The sequence below is a fragment of the Falco peregrinus genome, chromosome 3, assembly GCF_023634155.1.
Source record: "Falco peregrinus isolate bFalPer1 chromosome 3, bFalPer1.pri, whole genome shotgun sequence".
Taxonomy (NCBI): domain Eukaryota; kingdom Metazoa; phylum Chordata; class Aves; order Falconiformes; family Falconidae; genus Falco; species Falco peregrinus.
The window spans coordinates 99,624,754-99,648,977 of NC_073723.1; the positions used below are offsets into that span (position 1 = coordinate 99,624,754).

General features: G+C 43.5%; 1 protein-coding gene across 3 annotated transcripts in view; it reads left to right on the forward strand.

Annotated features, from left to right (window-relative positions):
* Nucleotides 1-24,224, forward strand: part of RNF144B (ring finger protein 144B) — a 95,186-nt gene that overhangs the window by 33,634 nt on the left and 37,328 nt on the right. The window contains exon 1 of one of the 3 annotated variants that reach the window (XM_005235718.3): nt 7,261-7,610. The exons of 1 other annotated variant lie outside the window; for it this stretch is intronic. The gene's annotated coding sequence lies outside the window, so the exon portion shown is untranslated. Of the gene's footprint in view, nt 1-7,260; nt 7,735-24,224 lie in introns of those variants that run through there. One more of the 3 variants, XM_027784245.2, reaches the window with a different exon arrangement.

Here is a 24,224-nt window from a genome sequence, read left to right on the forward strand (position 1 = left end):
ACTAAAATCCGTTTAAATTTCTTTCTGACAAATATAGGGGAATTAAACAGAGCCAGTGGGTTTTCACAGATGAAAATGCTTAGCAAAAAGATGAGTTCACTTGTAATTTCTTCAATGATCACAGATAGTAGTGAAGCAGAAAACACTGTTTGCTTGGATTTTAGCAGTGTTTGGAAAAGCAAAGATTTTGGTATGCCTATTGCCCTTCTGCCCCTGCTCAGTCTCGTAAAACTCCCATCTCTTTTCCTAGAGATTCTCTCTGCCTAAATGGGTATATCTAGTCTTCTAAAAGACTTTTAAAATAGGTAAAAAGCACATATTTTTAATAAACTTACCTGGCACTTGAATGTAACAGACAAAAATTAACAACATAATATTACCACCTCCACCCCCCCACCCCCCCCCGTATTATTTCAGTGCAATTGAAAAAACCCTTATGTCACTTGCAGCTTTTCAGTTCCTACTATGCTGCTTTGGGGATTGTTGAATTTAACAACCTCTTGCTAGGTGGTGCATGTCAAAAATGTCCTTTCAAGGAGATTATTGTAATTGCTGTCTTCTCCACTCTGAGCAGGGGAGGAGAAAAAAGTTTTATCACTATCCTAGCAAGGGACCTGAACGTGGAGCAATCCTGGATTTTGTTACTACAGCTGTGATATGGTAAAATGACTGCCAGCAAACAGGTTTTTTGCTGTGTTTTAAGATGTTGGCACTTCTCATCTGGGAAATGGTTTTGTGTCCTTGTTGGATGCTGCTGTTACAAAGATGTCCAGGCTAAAACAGCAGGGAGAAGATAGGTTCGCTCAGACAGCCCTACTGTGGCACACCGAGAGGCTGAAATCCTTAAAAATTTCATTAGGTGAAGTTATCTAACTACATGATTAAATTCCATAGGGAGAAAAGTGGATCCAGACAAAACTTTTCACATCTGGTCTCACTATAAATGGGTGAATTGTAAACTAGGATAGCGAAAAGAGACTATAAAGATGTGGGGAACCCTCTTTGGCAGTTGATTAAGGAGCGTGATGCTGGGAGAGAGGGACAAGGGACAAGTTCTTGGTTTTCCTGTGTGGGTGTGTTTCAGTTCCAGCATTTCTCTCCATAGCCAGTCCATTGGAGTAGCCCTTCATAACTTGGAAACCATTTTTCACCCTAAGTTAGTCAAAGGGTAAGCCTGTGCCATACCTAAATACTAAAGTAAAGGTAGGAACCAAAGGTATGCTTTAGCTCCACACCTTGGTCCTGCCTGTCATATGTCTGCGGGAGTCACAGAATCATGGAAGTTGGAAAAAACCTTTAATATCACTGAGTCCAACTGTTAACCCAACACTGCCAAGTCCACTGCTAAACCAAACCCTAGGTCCTGTCATTGGCTTTCATAACCATAAAACTAGGTGGCTCCGCTCTCTCTCATCTCTGACCTGCCGATCCCTGACTCCAGAAGGTGTAGTTAGAACAGTCTGGACTGAAATGTATTATTAAGCCCCCCCATCCCCCATTCTAGCTGTCTTCTAAGCCTGTAGGTAGAGCTTCACCAGACAAAGCTAGCACTAGGAGACTGGCTTGGGCTAGAAGGAATAAACCTGTCTCTTAATATTTCCAAAAAAGGGCAGTTAAGAGCTTTGAGGCCAGACAGAAGAAGCAGTAGAAATGGAGAAGTGAAACCAGCATGTACATTTTTTTCTCATGACAAGGACAGGTTGGTGACCTCCTCTGTTACAGAGGAAGCTTCCTGTGTTGGCTGCCAGGCTGGTTTTTCTCTCACAGTTTTTAAATTGATGGTGATTCTGATGTCTGAAATCACTGCAGTTCTAGGTACATGACCAAAACACTTGGTTAAAAGTCAACAGATTGTGTCACTTTGGGCACGCAGTCAAAAGGAAGAAAAAAATCCGTACATAACTGAAAGGCTGTGCCAGGCTCTGAAGCTAGCTATGAGCAGTTAATGGAAAATAAATTTAACCAGGCCTTAAGTTTTTCCTATACAGTCTCTATATACTCTTATTAAAAATATATGCTTCTTTTAAGAGAGAGCAGGAGAAGAGGACAACTCCAGTGACTCCTCTTTCATGTGTATGTAGTATGGCCCCCTTGATGCTGCTTTGTAAATTACTCTTTTTGCAGCTAGAAATTCTCACCAGTTAGAAGAACTGAGCAACTCTGCATCGGTGTGTGTTACATGTGAACGTGAGAGCAAGGCCTGCTGTTTGGTTTTATTTTATTTTTATCTGGCAGCTCATGAGGTGGTGCTGGTTTGGGGGAAGCTGTGTGTGCTGTCCAGCTGGGAACTGGACCCACCTGCAGCAGGTGGCCCAAGAGATGTCCCATGTTCTCTGCTGCCGTGTCAGCAGGAGCAGTGCCGTCACATCACTGACGTGCCACCTCTTCTTGCCATCTGGAGGGTTTGTGTCCGCGCTCACGGTGCGTGTGGGGAGGGATGCGACTGCTTTGCCAACTGTTGACTGGCACATCTCATGTCCCAGGAGAGGGTCAAGGGGACGGTGACAGTAACCTGCCTCTTCCCTGCGCCTGCGTGCAGAGGGGGCTGAGGATGGGCCGTAGGCTGAGGGTGTTGCGCTGGCCGCCACGGGGCTAGATGTCTGCTGTTCGGTGGTGGTTCATCAGCATTTTATTTATGGCAGACTCTTGTCAACTCAGCTGGTTTTCTTTTTGCAGGCTGGTTCTTTGCACACTTAGCGCACAGGCAGGAGCTGGCAGAAGTTAAAAATCTCTGTAGGGCTGTCGCAGAGCTGTTCAGCTGCTGGTGGCAAAACGCCTGCTCCTGGCAGCATTACCGACAGAGCTCTGCCACCGGCGGGGTTTCCTCTGGGGGCAAATATACTTTCTTTTAATGCTTCCAGGTCCCAAGGAGACAAGTTGCTCTGCAACTCCAGTAACGTACTGTCAAAGCCATCAGCCTTGATCTTTAAGCTGAAGTTTTGAAGTACCCCGAATGCAGCTACCCCACCAGGGTAGCAGGCTCTCTTCTCACCGTTTTCTGGTGAGGCTGCGTGTTTTTTTTACCTCCGGTACTGTTCTGCATGGATCAAATACCAAGTGTTAGTTTCCAGTGTGTCGGGAAGTACTTCAAAATATAAACACAGGAAAAAATGCCTATAGAGAAGAAATACAGAGCTTTATGGAAGCCACATGATCATGTTTTGTTTGGAGATGGTCTGCCATGCCAGTGAATTTTAATGAATATTGCATTTTGCCTTGTTCATAGAGCAGGATGAGCGTAACTCACCTACCACTTTTCTTTGTGTCTGAGACTAATCCACGCGTTTTGAGATCATAATGATGATAAATGTTCAGTAGACAGTGTGCCATCCCACTCAATTTTTTACTGTAGAATAAAAAGCTCTTTAGATTTGTACCTACTATTCTTTCAAAATAATTTAACTTGATTTATTTCACTCCAGTGCAAAACACCTTATAATAATGTTTTACTGTGTTTTAGCTAAAGGCAATAATGAAGATTTCAAGCCTGGTTTGTCAGTGAGTGACTTGCATACCAAGTCAGAATTGTAGAACAATAGGATTATTTAAACAGGAAAAGATGTGATCCTGATTTTCTTGTAGCTATTCTGAGTAAAGCTTGCCTGCGTGCAAAATATTACATAGCTCTGTATTCTTTGCACTGACATCTGTTCTAGTGTTGTGTGATTATATAAATACTTATACTGAATAGATTTCTTTTTTAAAACATTAGGTTTAGGTAGGTACCACAAATTACTTTTGATGGTGTAACTCCCCCTTTAAAATAGTTCCCATTGAAGAAAACTATTCTTAGCCCATGACATCAGGGGTGTCATACTTGCAACTTCAGATAATATATATATGCTCACGGTGCGAAGACCCTTCCTTTTTTGTTTTCAGCATTGGTTATGTTACACATTAGTATCTATTTTTCTTGTAAAACCATTTCTCTTGCATATATTTTTTTTTTGTGCATAGGAAAATGGATAGTTTGTGTGTGAAGTGGATAAAGACAGATTTTTCTTAGCCTCTGGTTTTAGAAAGCTTGGTTATTTATTTAAAAACTTGTGTTTATTTTACACCTATGGATAGCAATTATTTTTCAGCATGTATTTTTCTTTTATTAGTTAAAAACTGTGAATCAGGGTAGTCAAAATTTCTCTTGCTCCTCAGAAGCTAATCTGAGTTCTTTATGTAGAATTATAGTGATGCTTAGTTGTACTCTCAGTGTTTTCACTTGCTTTTAATAGTATTTTGTTTGTGGGATGTGAGAGATCTTTCCAGTGGTCATACTATTACTTTTTTACCCACCTATGTCATAAATTAATTAGTAATTTTAGTTAATGCCTGAGTGGCTTAGTCATTTTGTAAGTATTTCAAGTAGCTGCAGGGATGACACAGCAACATTAGTAATTAACTATGCCAGCCTTTATTTTTACTCTGGCTGGTAACTCAACTAAAAATTCACGGTGATGTTGCATTTTGGCATGTATCATCTCAGAGGCTCAGCCATTTCCCCAGCCCTGGAGTTATAAAAGCTTCAGTTAAGAGTGTCCAAAAAATTAATTGGACCTTCTCAGTTTTGTGCTTTATTTCACTGTTATCGAAGAAGAAAGCAAATGGAGAGGACTTATCTTGCGCCTTGACTGGCATTGTGTGACATTCTGAACTTGTATTTTTTATGTATTTGTTGGCTCAAAAAGGAAATCAATCAAACGGGGTTAAGAGATTTAGGGATTTCAGCTGGGTAGGAATTTTAGCATGACTCATAACATTTCACAAAGTTAGCTTGCTAAGAAGTGTGCTTCTGTCAAACTATGGAGTACCTGGGCTTGAGGTATAGCTGGAAGAGAAATCATTTTGACAGAAGAGCTGGTAACAGTCCAGCTCATGCCTTTTGGTGATGGCAATGAAAGAATCATCAGTATTGATCATCTCGAGTCCTTATAGTCCGAGTTCTTGCACAGTGCCACGTCACCTTCAGCTCCTCTTTGCTGTGGAGATCCTGGATAAGCACAGAAGTAGAGGGAAATACAGAAGCGAAGACAGAAACAGGGGAATAGCCAGCTGTTCACAGAGCATCGGTAAGTGATCGTCCTGCACGTAAACCCAGGGACCACAGTTCAGGATTTGATACTCTAGAAGTGGAGTGCTTGGAATGAGCACATCTCATCACATTAACATTTTCCAGAAAATTAAATACATGGTGTTTCTTACCAATTTTGTGTCGTTTAAGGGAAATGAATTTGCTGTAAGCAGTTTTGCACGTTTGTGCAGTTACATTATAACTTTCACGTATAGAGATGCATAGTAGGAAACTGGATAAAAATAACATGCGATGTTTGCAGCTGAAGTTTCCAGAATTTATCTGCATTTTAATGGACTAATCTAGTTTTCTTAGTTCAAAAGAACAGCCCCCCTAGATATAAGCTGGCCTCATCATTTATCTGAAGGAAAGATGATTAGCCTTTATTTGCAGTTGTTTCTCTTGACTGGTGGAGGCTACCGCAGTGAAGCTTGTTTTTGTTTTATTGTGCCAGCAAGGAGTAAGTACCAAACCAGATGCTACTTTTGCTACTTTGCTACTGGCAGCTGCCCTGCTCTACTTCTGGACCTACTGCCCTGCCATTTTCCCTACATCTGCATGATGACTTGGTTTCCTTCTTCCTCCCTCTCTCACCATTCCCCTCCTTGAGATAATTGTACTTTTGTTGTTCAAGTGCTGTAATGCTGAGCACAGGAGCCGAGAGCAGAAAGATTTTTCTTGCTGCACGTCATCTGTGGCCTAACAAGTACCTGTGTGGTGGAGACAGAGTAGCAAAAGTAGCAGTTGCAGGAAGAAAATGCAGGAGCTGGAACAGAGGGAGGGAGAGGAGAGGGGATGTAGTGAAAAGACAGTGATAGAGGCTTAAGCTGTTTGGTACTAGGACAGGACGCAGGACAAGAATCTAACCCCTGAAGCAGACTCCTTTTCTAGTCGTGAAGTTTGACGCAGAATTCCACTTTTTCACTACTGCTTTGCAGCCTGAAAAATAGCTCTGAGCCCCAGGTGTTTCTTGGGTATTTACTGTCTAGGGTTGGTCACTGTTAAGGATAAATGTCTGCTACTGCTCGGGAATGCTGTACTAGCTCAAGTGGCAATATCTGCGACATGGCTCTAGGTTGCCTAATCCTTTTGTAATCCTATTGATGAATAAATACTGTGGGGATCAACAAGATTCCACATGTTGGCATGGCTATATTTATTCTGGTGATTGTTCCCTCCCTCCCCAAATACAAAATTATATATAACACCCAGTGTCAAATAGATCGGTAAGGTCTGTACTTATTCGGAGAGGAAAAAGAGTATGTGATGATAACTCAAACAAAGCTCTAATGCCTGGGTGCAAGGAGGCTGAATTAAAGTTGCACGAGCTTTCTGCCCTTTCCTTAAGTTAATCTGATGTAGTATAATTGTCTGAAAATAGCTAAAAGCTCAGCTGTGACCTTCTGTACACCTGGGAAGAAATGCCTATACATCAGTCTTCTCAGAAAAGTACTGAAAGCAAAATGCCAACAATAATTGCATGAAATACTAAGTGAACGTAATTCATCATAAAGAGAAAATCAGAGACTAGCATCTATAGTTGTTTCTCCGTCTGTTTTTCTGCACCCGCTGCACTCTGGTGTATCTTTACTTTGTATCTCTGGGTGTTGTACATTTCCTACAGCATGAAAAGTTCTGGAGGGTTTGGTGTCATGTGGCACAGTGGTGTCTCCTCCTGCTGCTTGGCTGGTGTGAATCACATCTGTAGGTTTGGAGTACAGAACTGCAGAATTTCCAGCCCCTCTTACACACAAGCCCAGCTTGAAGAGGCAAAAGTTAGTATGGGCAGAATAAGCCGAGCACCATCATCATTAAGCACTCTGATTTGAAATTACACTGATACTTTACTTGTGAGTTTAGATTTTTTGCTCCCTTTCCCTCCAACATGAAGAAATCACTTTTCTTTTAGGTGGCATTTTTGACACGTGGAGGTAAGCAGAAGGCAGCAATGTTTCAGACATCATCTGCCGCCAGGGCAGCTGCTGAACTGCTATCCTAAACCAGGTTAAATGGCAACTGGGAGGGTTTTTAAGAGTGTCGCATCTAATGCCATATCTCTTTCAGTTTTATCTTGCCAGGGCTCAGATAGGAGCTAGGATGAAAAGCAGCACAGATACCTAAAGAAGAAGAGAGGGTCTGCATTGGCTGGAGCTGACAGGGTTTAAGTAATCACCTGCAGCTGAATTGAGACTGGGCTGGGAAGTAGGAAGTGCTGTGCTCAAGCTTCCTGTATAAATAAATGCAGCTTTCCCACAGCTACGGCATGCAAGCTGTGGCGTGCTTTTAAGATATAATGGCAGCGTGCTCTTAATAGCAGGGAGGGGATGATTTATCCGAGTGGCAGAGGGGCTGGGAGACAAGTCCTGCTGCAGTCCTAAAAAGTGTGCAGCTGTCAGATAGCCGGAGAAGAGGAAGGGCGTGCGAGAGCAATCTGCCTCGGCTCCTGGTTGCGAGCTTCAGGGGTTTGTGACATAGTGGTTCTGGAGTCCGAGTGCAGCCACCGGAAAGTCACACCGCTGGCAGCGAATGCTGCTCTCCTTGCAAGGTATGTCAGAATACAGCTTTCTGCCTGTTTTTTTCCTTAAAAGCAAAGGATATCCTGAAAGCAACAGTAAAGCCAGCATTTGCCTCTAATGGGAGGAAGCAGAAAAGGCTTAGCTAAAAAGAAGGTAAGAACTGGAATGGTTAAAGAACTAAAGTAAATGTTATTTGTGGTTTGACTAAAAATCACAGTGTAGTGCTTAGAGCTGAGGCAAAAGGAAATCTCGGAGTCCCAGCTGTTAAAGGCACAGAAAATTAAATAGACATCATGTACTTCCCAAAAGGGTGAAATTACTTTTGTCAGTGTAACTTTTAAGGAAATATCTCTGTGAAGTGTCTGAAAATGCTGCAGTATTGGGACATACCTGTGTGGAAAGCCCTTGCTAAGATGGCATACTGTCAGTCACGTATGTGTTTTAGTTTAAATACAAGGACTCCGTTCATACTGAAAACATATTTGATTAAGCTGGAGGGAGCCCGAGTTTAAGATGTAGAGATTTCCTCCTGGTTTAAAGGCATTTCTTCTGCCAGAGTCTCATACAGCTGTTATTGGGGAGGAAAAATACGCTGATCTGTACTGGAAGTGTTAATGTACACTTGTAGTATATTCAGGATTTAGGGTTATGTGGTTTGTGTAAGCACATGCTAAATACAAAATACCTTTGTTTTCTAGTTTGCATTTTTAAATTTTCTTACACTAAGAACAGAAAATGGCATTTACTGGTATGTTTGCACTGCTTTCTCAGTGTAAGGCTTTCTCAGCACAAAGCTGCTTTGGTAATGAAGATGTTTCTGTCTGGTTTATTATAAAGCTCTGTATTTTCTGTAATACAAAGGCACCCTGCTTCCTAACTGTATATGACAACATCAAATGTCTTCCTTCAGAGAGCACTGTAAGTAGTAAAATATTTAGGATGACTAAAGTTAAGGAAGCATCGCAGGGTGACCTCCCATCCTCTTGGTAAATAGACGCTGAATGCTTTTAACAAGTAAATTTTAGCAGAGATACAGACCGTGACTAAAATGCCCCCATGCAGCTTTCCAGCTGACTGTGAGCAGGCACAGCAGCACGGTATGTTCGGCTACTCTCAGCCTGAAGGGCAAGTGGTCTCGGTTAAGGGCAGGTGCTGGGTTTGGGATACCAATATTTATGGAAACAGAAGTTTCAAAATCCTGTCCTTAAATATTTTCCAAAACAAATATATTGACTGATTCTTGTCCTGTTTAGGACTTGCATATGCCTGTATGTGAGTGGGTGTATGGGTTGTCATAGCATGGAAGGGGCTGAAACCCTTCCCTCAGTGAACATAAGCTACGCTGGGAAAAATACAGCATATTGATAAGGGGACGGCTGCAGTTAGGCTGCTGAAAGTAATGCTTTAGGTTATGGATTGAGAAGTGTGTGTTTGCGGAGTCTAAAGCTGTGGTCAAGTGAGAGGTATTCCTTGAAGATAAACTCGAGCTATTCCAGAGCCGAGCCAGTATGATGAGAATCAGACTTTTCTCTCATGCATCTTCCTGTCCGATGGGGGCATTTAACACAACGTCCTGTCTGCTCACACAAGGACACAGAAACCTCCCTGCATTACATGCAGGAATAGCATTGGCAACCTGGTATAGTTTCTGTTCCCCGTGCTGAACTATATCCTGCATGCTCCTCGCTGACAGTTACAGTCCTCTTTCCCACAGATGGTGACATTTTGGGGATTTTGTTTATGTGGTAGTATACTTTGGAGGAAAAGTTAATAATACAAATAGCAAACAATGTGGAGCTGTTTCTCTCTAGCTAGGTTCTTGGAATACACTGTATTCTCTAAATGCTTCGTAACCTTTGTGGAAATAAACAGCGTGGAAATGATCATCTGGCCTTTCCCTTCTGGTGGAGGAGGGAAGTACGTCCTTGTCCCTATTACCATCTTAAGTTTAAAATGCAACTATAAGAAGCTGCAAGTCACTTTACAGGAAAACATGCAGTGCTAATACTTAACCCGGTTCCCAGTTCATTAGTATGCCTCTGATAATATCTATGGTATAAGTCTGAGCCCTGTGCCTGCAATCCACCCTGTCCAGATCTGTCAGTGACTTTTAATGTGAGATCTTGTGGAGTGTATTGCTTTGATGTGTAGCTCAAAAAAACTGCTGTAGGCTTGCTGTCCCTCATCTGGAGTGGGGAGCTTTCTAGAGTGTGTCTGAAACTATACAGTGCCTATAGATTGTACGTATCAGATCCATAAATATCTCCTGGGCTAGTAGTACTGTGACATCTGAGACCGTAATTACAGCTCTGGGCCCATGGATGTCACAGGCAGATGTGAACAAAACACGGATACGGTGGCAGGCTGCCAGTGTCGCTCTAAACTGAGTCCATTGGACCTCCTTGCACATACCAAAGCAGACATTGCCTTTGACTTCACGAGGTTCTGCATCTGTCCTCTTCCTCTGCCTGCTTGCCAGGAGGTGGGTGCAATTCCCTCCTCTCCCTCTGGCTTCCCCATGCCAAAGCCCAGCCCTGTGTAATGCACTTGACAAATTCTCTTCATTACCCAACAGCCAGGAATAACCTCACATTCATTCCACCTCAAAATTAATCTACTTTTTGTTTGTGGAGGGGAACATGGAAGAAAATGAAAAAGAACAGATCCAAAGGGGAAAGGTAGGAATGACACTAAAGTCAGGCTCCGGGATTCTGTGTTTCTGCCGAAGCACAGCTGAGCTCCAGTGCTAGGCTATGAGCCTTCTCACTTGATAGAGAGAAGTGCAGGTCTGAGGGCCATCGCACCCTGCAAATTTACCCAGCCTTGGACAAATATTTACAGAGATGCTTGTGCCAAATAACTTTGTGCTGATCAGTAAGAAAATAGTGTTCAGTAATCTTCCTCTGTGTCTCTTGTAAATGGTTTCGGCTCAGTGGGAACTGAGTGGGCATTGCATTCATCAAGTAGATCATTGCTAGCAGATACTAAAAACTCATTAAAAAAAAAGATAGTATCTCAAATTACAAAGGACCTCATCCTTCACTTCCTGCTGAAGTGGGACTTTTCCAACTCCTCGTTTTCCAGGGAGGAGCAGAGGTGCCGAGCAGAAATTTCTGGGCTTGAGAGGATGACTAGGCTAACTGCATTGCAAACACATTTTCAAATAAAAAACGTAGCTACAGAAAAAACATTTTGTTGGTGCAGTGTCCTGGATTTCTTTGTATGTGTTGATACTTGCATGCAATGATACATGTGTTCCCCATTTCTGGTTCCTCTTATTCTATTATAATAAAGAAAAAGTGTTGGGGGTTGCCCAAGACTTAGGTAGTTTTTTACTGTATTTCAAGGGGAATCTGCTCAACCTCCAAGGGAAAATCCGTAATCCCCAATTAGAAATGCCATTAGTTTACCTGATTCTTTGAATGACCTTGGCATCTGCAAGTACAGTTTTGACTTTGGTGGAGGTTATGCTACTCGACTGCAGGACCTACAAGCTTCCCAGTGTCTCGTGTCCCTGCGTGGGTCGGTATCCCTGGAGCCCCAAAGTCCTTGGTGCTGCAAGCCCGGCAATTTGGGACATATGAATCTGGCTCCTGCTACAGGGTGGATAGCCTCTCTGAAGTAGGGCAGTCCCAGACATGCTGTAGTCAAGGGACTGTTTGTTTAAATTGTGTTTATATAAAACCTACCAAGAAATTCTGTATCTGACAGACTTCAAAGACCATAAATAAGGGCAATTGGGTGAGTCAGAGTGGGGCTACCAGAGCTGGGACTTGAGAAAGTATATTTTTTGGTGTTGGTCTGGAGCTGTTACCAGTGAAGATGGTGAAGTCAAGACATGCTGTTCATGAAAACTGCAGCCGGCATGTTGCTGTGGAAAAGTCCAGCTTGTGTGTGTGGTTTCATGCGTGCTAGAACACATCCCCTGCATGGAGCTTCCCCAGAGCCTGTTGCAGCCACAGATGTCATGGGGAATTGTTCTGCATGCTTTTTGTCTGAAGGAGACACGAGAGATGCCGATTGGGAGACAAACAGTACAGAATTACCTTTTACTAGAAGGCAAAAATACCATTTTACTGTCATGCTTGTGTTTCTCCCCTTTAATTGAGAATGTCAGTATTTGTTTCTGTTGCAAGCTTTTCTGCCTTTCATTTTGTTGTAATAATGAGGAGTGAAAATACAAGATGTGAGTCATTGCTCGAAGAGTGGACACTGCCTGGGTGTCTGACAGAAGCTTTGATATTCATGTTTGGTTATACAAACTACTGTATTTTCAGGCTGCCAGCAAGTAAGTGTGCAGATCTGAAAATGTTTCTGCTCTCTATATGTTTGCAAAAGGAAACACCATTCCAACAGAAGAGCTGCATCTCTGTGTTCAGGGACTGAAACAGGTCCTTCAAAGCTACCTCTCCTTAGGCTTTTATGTACTGTATGGTGCTGTGGCTTAGGGGCAAATTCCTTGCTCATGTATATGTAGCCGCAAATCATTCAAAATCTCGTGCTCTAAACCCCTGTGTACATAGAAGGAAAACCACATCTCATGACAGCTAGTATATAGGATAATCATTTGCATGCAAAGAAAATTCCAGGACGTGCAGGCTGACACTGGTTATGTCTGAGCAGTAGATGGGAAAGTTCATGTGTTCTGCCTGTGCTTAATTTTGGAAGCATTCTGATGGGTGGAGGTGGGGAGATGAAGAGGGAAAACAAGCTGGTCTTCCCCCCTGTCAAAAAAAAAAGAAGGTTACAGAGATGTAGTCAGTGGGGAAAACTAGCTGATCCTGTGGGCTATTTACCATTGCACTCACCTGAAGCTTTTTCACAGCAGCAGACTCTTAGCTAACCACTGATCCTGGAACCCTTCGCTGTGGGGTTTACCCGTTACAGGGCTAAGATAACATCCACGGGGCCAGCAATAACTTGCCTGCTGAAGTTCTGCACAATGGAGAGGATGCAATCCTGCACCCACCTGACCTCTTCACAGTTGCACTGATGGGTTCAGTGGTGAGGAGCCTCCATCGCAGTCTCTGGGGAGGATTTGTGGGAAAGGCAATCATGGCCTTTGCCTGGAGTGAAGTAAAAGACACATATATCTCTATCTCTATATATAGATATATATATATAGTTTAGCTGATACTACTTTAAGGACATGTGTTTTTTGGATTGGTCAGTGTTTTTATTGCAAATACCCAAGCAGTGTACATGACTTGACCAGTTTCAACCCCCTTGTTGACTTAGCTTCCCGCATTTTGGGAGGATTGGGCCAACAAATGAAGGAAACATGCAGTTGTGGGGAGAGGAGTAGAGAAGGAGTTGGATTCTTGCCATAGCTCCTTCTCCTAATTCTTAACAATGAGGACAGAATGCCTGTTTGAGAAGCATTAGCTGTCGTGGTCATAATTAAAAGACCAGTTAGCAGAAAGATATCTTTAGAAAGGTTTCTACAAGGTTGTCACCCTATAGTATAATAAGTCTATGAGTTCCTGTGTTCTAGATGCTAATTTTTCTGAGTGTTTGAGAGGTGGGGCAGCTTCTTCCACCTGCTCCTGGTTGCTTATCTTAGCACACATAAGCAAGTCCATTGGAGCTATTGGAAATACTCCCATTGGCAGGGCTTTGACTTCATGGCTAAGATCATGTAGGGACTAGCAAGCTCTTAACAGATACTAAGGCACTTGAGGCCGAAATCCTATATGTTTACAGGTTGCTATCCTCCTTTGAAGCTATTTCTGTAGTGAAAGTTGAAGTTTGGAATTGAGGTGAAGGAATGATGGATGCAAACCTCTAACTGCATTTGATGTATGCTTCTGGTTTGTTTTATGTCTTGTAGTAGCATCTGGATTTCTAAGTAGTTGCAGCAAGCCCCTGAGAATCTGTGTTCCCTGTGCTTGACACTGCACAGGCAAAAATCTTCCTGGGAGAGCTTGGAGCCTAGAACACAGAGGGTGAAGGTGGGTGTGGAAAGTCAGGTGGGAGAGGGCAGGGCAGCAATGAGACAACATTGTGTTGTGTGATAGTGTCGTCAGCCAAGCTGCTGCAAAGCTTGTTGAATCAAGATTAAGAAAATGTTGTATTTGTTTCATATAGTTAATAAGATACAGAGCAAAACAAATCATGCTCTGTTAAAAACATTTATTTATTAAAGTGGGAATGTATAGGCGATTTTAAAATCTGTAGCTGTTAGTCAGGACTAATTGTAGTCAAATCTATTATTGTTATTCCAGCATAGTTAGCAACTTCTGTTCAGTGGTGTAGAGGTGAAGCCCATCAGAGATTACAGACGCCCCATATTTATGCCCTGATTGATGGGGTGGGCACCATGGGTCTTCTCCGTGCTGGGGCAGCAGGCAGCGTGCAGGGAATCACCTGCAGCAGAACTCCTCCCGGGAGCTGTCTCCCAGCATGCTGGGCTCGTTGCTCTTCTCGTGTGTGGGCTGGAAGAGAGGGAGAGCAAACGTGGATATTGAGAAGACAAGCAGAGAGAAGCTCGGTCTGGGGGCTGTTACTGGAGTTTATTTCTCTTTTTCACCTCTGCAGATCTGGTCAGAGCTGGGACTCGTTCAGTGCTCTGGCCTTTCCTCATCTCCGGTTGCAGCTGGCTTTGGTGGGACTCGTTCCGGAAACTAGCAGAGGAGTGGTTTAGGGATACAGCCTGATTAGTTTAATAACCACTCGTGGGAAGCAATGGTAGTTACTTCAGTAAATGCATGTGTTTAGTTTCAAAACAACCTGCTCATGTCCGGGTCCAAACCTCTGCCAGTGCTTCTTAACGACTATTGTTTCTTGTCAAGCTCCAGTATAGTCAGTAGCTATTCACATTGCTTTCATAATGGAAAATGCTGGTATTAGTGATAGTGAGTTCCCCAAGGTCTAATCTTTAGATTTGACTCAGTCTTCGGTTCACTGAATGTCATTGTAACTAAGACTTGGAAGTTACCAGTGGGCAGTATATCCCCCCACCTTTCTAAGTCATTGGGACATATTTGGATCAAGGGCAGTTTTCCATATTTTACCTGTTTTATCTTGGTTACCTTGAACAGTGTGTTTATTCTGTAATAATGGGCAGCATATTTGACTGTAAGATTAGATAGGGGCAAATTAAAACATGATACTTACTAGTTTTATTCACTAAGCAGTCACACAAAAATTGTTATAAAAGGGAAATTAACTTATTCTTTGATTCCTTTTGATGTAAATCTAAGGTTGTGTGAAAGTGCTTTTCGATGCTTGTAGTGAACAACAACTCTAAGACCATAATCCTACAAGTTTGAAGTTTTCTTGGAATGACAGATGTGTTAAAGGTATCCTATTGCAAGCACTGAAGAAAATGCTTCTCAGATCATCCCTTCTAAAAATAAATACCTACATATGTGTTGATTGTTTTCAATAGATGGTGTTCAGTGAATTTTTCTAGTATATGGTGTTTTTGCAGAATTCAGTGGAGGATCAATTTCATTGCTTTGGTCAGCTGAGTTCTCCTCAGGCTTTTGGCAAGCTCTGCACGCGTCCCTTGGCCTGAAGAAGTTTCTTGCTGTCCCTTGCGAGGCCAGGCTTTGTCACGTCTCCACTTGCCTTGACCTGCTTGCCTTGCTGTCGGGACGCTGCTGCTTGCTCCAGCCACAGCTTTGGCTGCTCTGAGAAAGGAGCCATCTCCAGCCAGAGGAGGCTGACAGCCCAGTTTCTTGTTAGAAGAGTACATATTATGAACAAACAGATTCAGTTGGTCTCTCTGTCAAATAAAGTTTCATTGCTTTCATTTTAACAATGCATATTTACAAATACCTTGTAGAAATCCTTGGTGTCAGAACAGGCCAATGTCACAAATATTTCTGAACATGCCCTGTCTAAACTGTAAACATTCCAGCTCAAGGAGTTAACTTATCCCAAGGTTTTGTTATCTGATTAACAAAAATAAACATTTTTTCTGTGTCAAAGGCAAATCGTTACATCTGGCTTCCTATTCCTGTTTCAGCTGAGACAGCTAGCCAAGTTACCAACCCATCTGACCTCCCAAAAACTCAATTCCTTTTAACTTAATAACTGCTAGTTACCGAAAGCCTTCACGTGGTCCGAAAGGAAGACCTATCATTTGCTTTTATCATGAATGTCACAAAGAGTGTGTTTTTATTTAATAGTGGTATATTACCTATTGTTAACAGGAAGTTAAAAGCGTACCAGACTAGTTTGGGTGGGAAAATCCTTGTAGCTTGGCAGTGACAAGTTACAGTGTCATTAAGAATAAAGGATGTTATTTAGATAAGCTTTAGAGTCTAATCTTAGATCTGGTAACCAATGATTGGAATTGCACTTGGTATAATTTTGTTATTTCAATGGAAACACTTGGACATGTTTGATGCCAAAATATGCAAATTCTGTTGTCTGGCCATACTTTGCCTGTTTCACTGCATTTCATGCTGATCTTTACCTCTGTGAGTGCCAGGAGGATGAACATAAAACTTCAGGGGAATCCCGGTACTGACAGCTTGCAGGACCAGGCGTATCGCCGTAGCCTGCTGCCTCACCATCACGCTGCTCAGGGATGCTAAGTTTGATACAGCTGGGGCATCCCAAACTGGATGCCCGCAGGCTTGCCCAGCACTCACATCCAGCAGGTCTGGTGCAGGGAGCTATGGCATTCCAGCCTGCCAGTGTTGACAGAGCTGTACGCTGAACTTTGCTGTGTCCTAGTTCAAGCACAGTTCCAGCAGAGCTGAGCAAAGGTGCACACTTCTGCATATGCATATTGCACACTTCTGCAGTGTGATGGTCTGACGTCTTTCCATGCAGAAGAGCTTACTCCCATCCTCATGGATGCAATGAATATTGCCATTATGTGGCTTCTGTCAGTACTGAAAAGAGATGAAGACCATGTTTTGATCATGTGTTTCAGTTTACTAAACAGGCTGCATTATTTTTTTTCAGTCTTTTACGTTTTCATCTTTAAGCGATGAGAAAGCGCTTTTCCTAGCTGCCTGTTGAGCTAGGAGTAGCAGCATTTATTTCACCATTAGCTATTAGATTTCCTTTTCTTGGACTCCGCTGCTTTTTAGGAATGGAAGAGGGGAAAGCCCACTTTTTTTTTGTTCCCCTTGCTTATTCTAAAACAGTATTGCAAGGAAAAACATAAAGGATTCCCACAATTGCAAAAGTGTCACATCTGTTTTGGGGAAAAAAAAAAAAAAAAGCAAGCTGTCTGTTATATTCAGTTAATATCCATGCTTTTTGTGCAAAAAACCTCCCTGAGGACATATTGATGTAGGGTTGCTAGAAGTTACCATGAAGAACTGGTGTTCTAAAATCTCCAAGTTATTCACACCTCACAGTATTACAGTACAGTAGAGATGTTACCCAACAAGTGAACTGTCAAAGATTTGTGGGGACCCATTTACCTGTGCCCTAATGATATTTTGATTGATTAGAATGATTTGAAATTACTGGGTGCATGTGAAATTTGGGAACCTGTTCAGTGAGTTTTAGGCGTCCTAAAGTGCTGCTATAAAAATGCCTGTCAGGAAGCTGGGTGATATTAATTAGTGCAGTCTGTCCCTTACTTTTTTTGTATGCAAGAGGCTTCCCACCCACTACATTCCTTTCAAAGTATTCGATATATTTATTTTTTGGTTGCTAACATGATATGAAAATACTTCATACAGCCAGTGCTTCTTGAACAGCAGCTCAAGGGCTCTTTTTTTTTTTTTTTTTTTCCCCCAGGCATTCCAATGAAAACAAGTGAGAGAAATTGCCTTCGGTGTGTTCTCATGTACCAGACAGCACGTTTACTTAGGCTGCTTGTTCTTGAAACAAGTTTTCTTAAAATAAAAATTTTACAGTGCAGAAAGCTGTCATGAAATATTATACATCTGACTTTTCTTAAGCCATGCTCAAACAGAACAGATACTGAACTAGTATTATTCTCTCTAATACTTCAGCTTGATAGTATATTATGGTAATCCAGAAATGGGGTTTCCTTGTACATGAATGTAATCAAGTGCTTGCTGTATTAAGGCACAGATGTAATACAGTAATTCTGAATATATTAAAAATGTATTTAAAATTAGACCTTCTATTCAGGGATCTGGTTGCTTTTGTGACACCACGGTTTCAGAAAATTTTAAGCCCTTGTTTAACTTGATAATAATCTCATTGCAATAAAGCAAAATATTCAGGCTTTGATACACAGGAGCACTTAGACATATGATTAAATGTCCTTCTCGAAGATGAAGGCTTTCCTGAATTGGAGCTTTAATCATATGTTTTACAGTCTTACTGAATCACTGCTTGATAAGTAGCGCTGTATGGACAGGATAGGTGGCTCTGTGTAGGCAGTGCATATTAAAGAAGGAAAAATGGATGCATAGTGGTTTAGTGGTTAGTCTGTTGACCACAGAAGTACTAGTGTGCTTCATTCGACTAATTCTTTGTATAGAGCTGCTGAGTTTAAAAAAGCTGCCTTAGAAGTGAATTTTCAATAACATTGCCTTCAAAGAGTTGGGACAGCTAAGGACTGGTAACCAAAACTGGCGATGATGGGCTTTTGCTGAAGTTAATGGAAGTGTGGGTTTCTTGAAGCTGTCCTCACATGTCTGCATTTCATAGCTCAGTTTATATCTTCTACGATCTGACCCTGTTATCTTAATACCACTCTGTTATATTTTTAAAATCTTTCTATAATTACTATTTTTCTCCATGGGCCTGATTTTCAGCATTGGTTTTGAACACTTGTATTTGTCAGGTAGTTTTCTTTTTCCATTTTATTTTGTAAGGGGGGAGCCTTAGTTACAGGAAACAACAGAATCCTGAGCTGAACAATGTCAAAACAGGTTTTTATGTGGCATTGAAGTAATTTCACAATGGGTGGAGTACTTTAAAAATCTCTAGGGCATGAGAAACAATTACAGTGCTTGCAAATGTTTCTTCAGGAAAGTGCAGTGAATACCTGCTACACTAAATAGGAGCTTAACACACAGGTGCTGTGAGTTCGTTTTGGTACTGAAATGGCTTTTGTAAAATGGGTGAGTGCTGTGTTGTGTGTTAGACCCACACATGACCTTAAGCCTAACCCCAGCTTCTTTACAATCCCACCACGTGTATGCAAGTCTGTGCCTGGTGCTGGCTTATGGCAAGCCTTGGGGGTTCTGGGGTAGGGGGGACCACAGGGTGGGCTCAGGCACACACCAGCTCACAGGGAAAACCACATAAAGGACCCTTTTTATTCCATTAACATTTCCTGGAGCAGTGTGTCTCGTGTTTGTACATTTCTTGACTTCCTTTAAACTCTAAATTCAGCTAAAAGCATGCAGCTCCACTAACTTCAGAAGAATTGTTTGTAAACACAAGGCTTGAAGTAGCTTCTCCAAGAACTCTCTTGTTGCTGTTGGATGCAGCGTGTGAAAAATGAAAGGATGACTTATGGTGCTGAATATGCTCCATTCATTCTCCTCCAGCTTCAGTGCAGAAGGCTTTCCTGATTTTATGTGATGTTTCTAAGTGGTGAAAGTCACATTCAGACAGATATTTTTATTTTTTTTTAACCAAGTACAGTGACTTGATTGCAGACACACAGACAATGTCCTTCTGATGTTGCAGCTCAGGAGACTGCCTGGCTTGTTTGCTCTGTCACATACACAGAGTAACTTTTGTTCTTTGAGCCTAGTAATCTTGGTTTGAGGCAGCTGGGCAGACTCAAGTGAGCCTTTGTGTGATTGTAACAAGGATGATACCTTACAATGCATGCTCAGAGGGCAGGTTTTGGCCCTAGGTTGCATCAATTTTTCACACCTCTATGGAGCTGTGGTAGCTTGACTTTGGCTGGCTGCCAGATGCCCACCCAGCTGCTCTCTCACTCCCACTTCAGGGAGTTAATAGTTTCCACTTCAGGAGGCTAATGTCAAGATCTGCAATGGGCACCTGTCTAGGAGCAGGCACAACAGATACCTGCTGTTAGGAAGTTGTTGTCAAAGCTAGACACCAGACACGGTGGTGTCAGGAGGCCCTGAAGGCAGACAAGTTCTGTACTCCTTCCTCCAGTGCTTTTGTTTTGTGTTTCATATTCCGCTCAAAATCTCCACTGCTTTCATGCTAGAGTTTCTGCTTGTCCTCACCCTTCCCACCCCCCGGAGCCCTTTCTCCTTCTGCTTTGCTTATGGATTGTGCTGAGGCATTTCAGTGCTACTTGAAAGCACCAAGATTTGGCACCTCCCCGAGGCAAAGCAAAAGTGTCCGCAGGCAGATGAATGAAACGGGAAGACTGGCAGATCTGAGCGCTCAGCAAGCTGTGCTCCTGGTGGCTGTGCAGTTTGTGCCCTCCCAGGGCTGACCCCACAGGGCTCGCGCACATTCCTTCAGAGTTTCTGGTCCTGCCTTATCCTACGGCATCAACACCGCTAGTGTCAGAGCCAGGGAGGACCTAAATTTAAGGTTTTTCTTTTTGTACCTGTTAGTTTAACCCTTCGGCAAGGGGCCGTTTAAACTCTTGTTAGTTAATCTAGACAACAGGCATCCCTTTCATCCTCATACGTGGATCATGGTGGGAATTTCTAATTGCAATTTCATTAGGATAAACAAATCAAGATTTACGGTTGGACTCGATGATCTTAAAGGTCTTTTCCAACCTAAATGATTCTATAGTTCCCAACAGTTCTTCCTTACAAGGTGGGTAGCATACAATTTGAGGAAATACATCCCCTTCCCTGGAAATTCTGTGCAACGTGAAAGGGCCGTGATCTGTGTGTGGGTCTGCATGTACGTGGCTGGTAGAAGCGTGTAAAACAGACTGGGGCCGGTTTGACCCTTCCTTGCTACTGATGTACACTGGCACAGAATTTAGCTTAATATGTTCCTCCAGGTTAGAGTGTCCTTGAGATGTGTTTATCCTTATTCCTCGGCATCTCATGGAGCCTGTGTTGCTTTCAGTGGAGGTTTCTGTGAGGAGTTGGGTGCTGTATTCCAGTCTTAGTGATACATTTCTTGCTTTATTTAGGAATCTCACCTAAATGGGTCATTTGTGTTTGTGGGCATGAAAGGGACGATCTTAGTGCTTAGAAATGTATTTTATTTATATGAGGGTCTGTTTCTTTTCAAAGACTTTCAATTCAGTTTTATTTCAGGTGACTTTTATTAATATAACCACATATGGAATGATCTTTTCCTCTTTGTCCCCCACTCATTCATCAGTGACTCCATCTTCCCCTGCATGACACATACGTGCAAAGTGTTTTGTTTTCAACCTAAACCATTGGCAACTCACTTGTAATTACAGTAGGAATTTTAATCCACTGTAAAGAGAACTGGTGGATATATAATAAACTAATGACAGTCCGTGGGACTAAGCCTAGCAAAATGAAGACCATAAAAATTTGGAGCAACTCAGGTGGGGCTTCATGGCTTCTCTGCAGAGTGTGGAAAAGTCAGTTCTGCCAAGGTAGTAAAGTTGAGGAGATGGTTGGAGAGCTTGGGAGAGGACAATGCATCCTGAAGTACTGGGAGAAGGAGTAGAGTGTGAGAACCAGAGGGAGACACATGTCTTTCTCCTCCCCATCGTTTCCACTATCTGACCTGATTTCTGTTCAGAGCCCAGCTGCCATTGGAAGGGGCCACTCTTCTCCGTAACCATTAACTCTTTGCCCTGCCTGCTCCCCTTGATGGAAGTAGGAGAAGTCACAATTCTGGTGGGCAGAAGCAGAGACCAGCTGGATGGGTCACTCTGGCAAAAGGAGCAGGTCAAACAGGCCATGCACCTGCTCTCTCTTCGCCAGGCAGGCTTGCAGGTACTAGCAGGATGGCTTTGCCTGTGCCAGCCTGACCTGGAGGACAGCTTTTGGACAAGCTGGTCTCTGAGGGGCATGGAGGCAGCCATGGTATCTCCTTCAGGTGCTGTGCAGGCAGCTGTCTCCGAGGCTCCAATCCTATTTGCTTCGTTGGGTGAATCCCACCGGGGTTAATGAGGCTGCGGTGAGGTGAGCCAGCCTGGGCTGTGTCGGGGCTGGATCCTCTGGTCTGCCAGGTTTGCTTGGGGTTGTCTGCTGGGCGTTCTCACGGGGTGCTCTGCCTGTTTTAGGGAGAACCTCAGCCCCGCTCTGGCATCCTGTGCGAGGTGGAAGAGGGGGGGCAGGGGGGTACAGGGAGAAAAACTGAATCTAACCTACAGTCTCCAGGGACAAGGGTGCCTGGGATATCGTAACAAGTCCCCACAGCCATTGCACTGTGGCACCTGGTAGCTACTAGGGCAGGGCGGTGTGTCAGGAGCCTACTCTACTGTGGCAAACTCGCTGTTACGTGGAGTGCCAGATTTAGGCCATATAAAATTAGCCCTGAGCCCTAAACCCTAAACTGCTGCCGTAATAAAAGCATTGCAGGGTCATAACCCTTTTGGTTATAAACCCCCTGACTTTGGAAACAGCTGTGTGCATTTTGTATCTGTTCCAGCATCCTTAAATATCCCTACCTGTTCCTTTGTGCATCCTACCTCTTCACGTTGCTGCTGTTTACCATGCAAATGAAGAAATTTCAGATCTGTGCAGTGGGGGTGAGCAGCTTACCTGAACAGATGCAGCTGCGATTGAAAAGCATGCCTCAGTAAATGTGCTACTCTTCTTCTAAATACTGAGATAACGTCTAGCATGTATTTTTAAGTAACAGGTAGTTCTTGATCTGCCATAGCGTTTCCAGTGAGTCACTGTTCCTCCCACTTCCCTCTTGCAGTAATTACAGAGGAGTGTTGCAGTCCCTGACTCAGAGGCAGGCTGCCTCCCAAGCTGCTGGCCATGCTGCAGCTCCAGCTTTGCAGCCGTACGGAGCAAATTGTGGGGGGCATCATGGTAGCAGGCCAGGACCGCACCAGGAGTAATGCAGGCACGGCATATGTTTTGAACGAATGATAGGAAGCCATTGAAGAGAGAGTTTGCTCAGGATTCGTAGCTGGGAATTTGGTTTCCAGAATCTTGGCTATGACTCTTGTATGTCTAAAACTGTATGCTTAAAGGAAAGACATCCCAGAGGACATATCTGATGGCTTCTCTGTCTGGCTAGGCTAGGAAACTGCAAAGTGTAAAAATTAAAAAGGGGTAGGTGTGCTCTCCCACCCTGTTTTGTTGTGGTTTCATGGCTTTTGAAGAGAAAAGGTCTTCCTGCAGGGCATGAGGCTCACAGGGCTCGCCTGGGGATGGGGCTTAGCTGCACGTCAGGTTGAAAGGTGGGGGCTGTGGGGTGAGGTTTGACGTGCGCTGACCCCTCAAGCTCCATGAGCACCACTGCTTCTCCCTCTGGGGAGGGATTCAGCAGGTATTGCACGACGGCAGGTCACGTAGGCTCTGATGTGCTGCAGCTGGCCTGGAGGCTGCGGGAGCTGCAGAACAGCAGCAGTGACATGCTGCCAAATGTGACCTGACAGCCCTGCCACCAGGATGCTCAGGACTGCGGGGGAGGCAAGCAGAAGTGAACCAAAGGGCTCGAGTCTCCCGTTTGCTTTCTGAGATCTCAGATCTGGCAGGCGCACGGATGGGTCTTGATTGTTTTTGTGTTCATGCAGCCTCCATTTGTGCTGCAGCTTTTCAGATTTAGTAGAGCTGCACTCTTGGCGCTGTGGCAGGCAGCTGTGTGCAGCTGGACACCATGTCTCTGCTTGTAAGAAATGGATGTAAAGGTTGTCTTGCCACCAGTTGAGTGTGTTCAGAAGCAGGTCTGTGGAAGCTGGGCCAAGTTTCCTGGAGATGGGAATAGATTTTCCTGTGCCTTAAATGCTGTGCCAAACCCCGCTGTCTATTTTGAGATTTAAAAATCTGCGAATTTGCTTTCTGTTGTTTCCATTTAAGCATGAGGATATTCTCCTTATTTTCTCTTTCAGTGTTACTGTGTAAGAATGAGGGTCTTGACATTTTTTTATGGTTATGGTGTAGTGGTTTTGAATACTTAGGTCAGAAAACATTATGTGTGAGCATGTTATTTCCATTTGTTGCTTCTCAAAGGATAGAAATTTCTTCCCCAAGCACTGCTGTGACATAATGTGTGGTGGAAGCATGGCTATTCTGAGCATCTCCTTGTCAAAGTGCTAGTGCACTTGGTTCATGGTTCACAAACCTCAGTTAGATGCCTGAGAGCCCTATGAAACAGATAGAAGAGCTGGATGTCAGGAAGCAGGATGCACAAAAGCTATAGATCTGAGCAGGCAGCTCGCCAGCATCATCAAGGCAATGCAGAAAAGAGGACTGCACATGACTCTTACTCTTTTGGATTTAAGCTGCAGCCTTGTATGAAGTAGGACATGCAATCTGAAATCCTGGGTTTGGGTGTCTTCGCCATCCCTCTTGCGATGGACCGCCGGCTCACGGTCTCAGTGAGAGCTCGTGGAGAAGGTGGAGTTCGTGGTACCCACTCCCCATGTTACAGGCTAAACGTTTGAAGTGCTTGCCTAGGAAGGGGGAATCTGTGCTTGCTCTTGCCTTGCACTGCCCAGCAGAGCTCCCGAGCCACCAGCCGGAATGGCAGCTGGGGTTGGGGACACCCATTAAGATGGTGTGGGTGCAATGAAGGCTGAAGGGTCCCATAGGGATGGGAGGGGTGTGACTCTGAAACTCATTCAAAAAGGCCAAGCGATATATATATATATGTATATAAATATGTACATATGAATGCAGTTTATTTTTTTA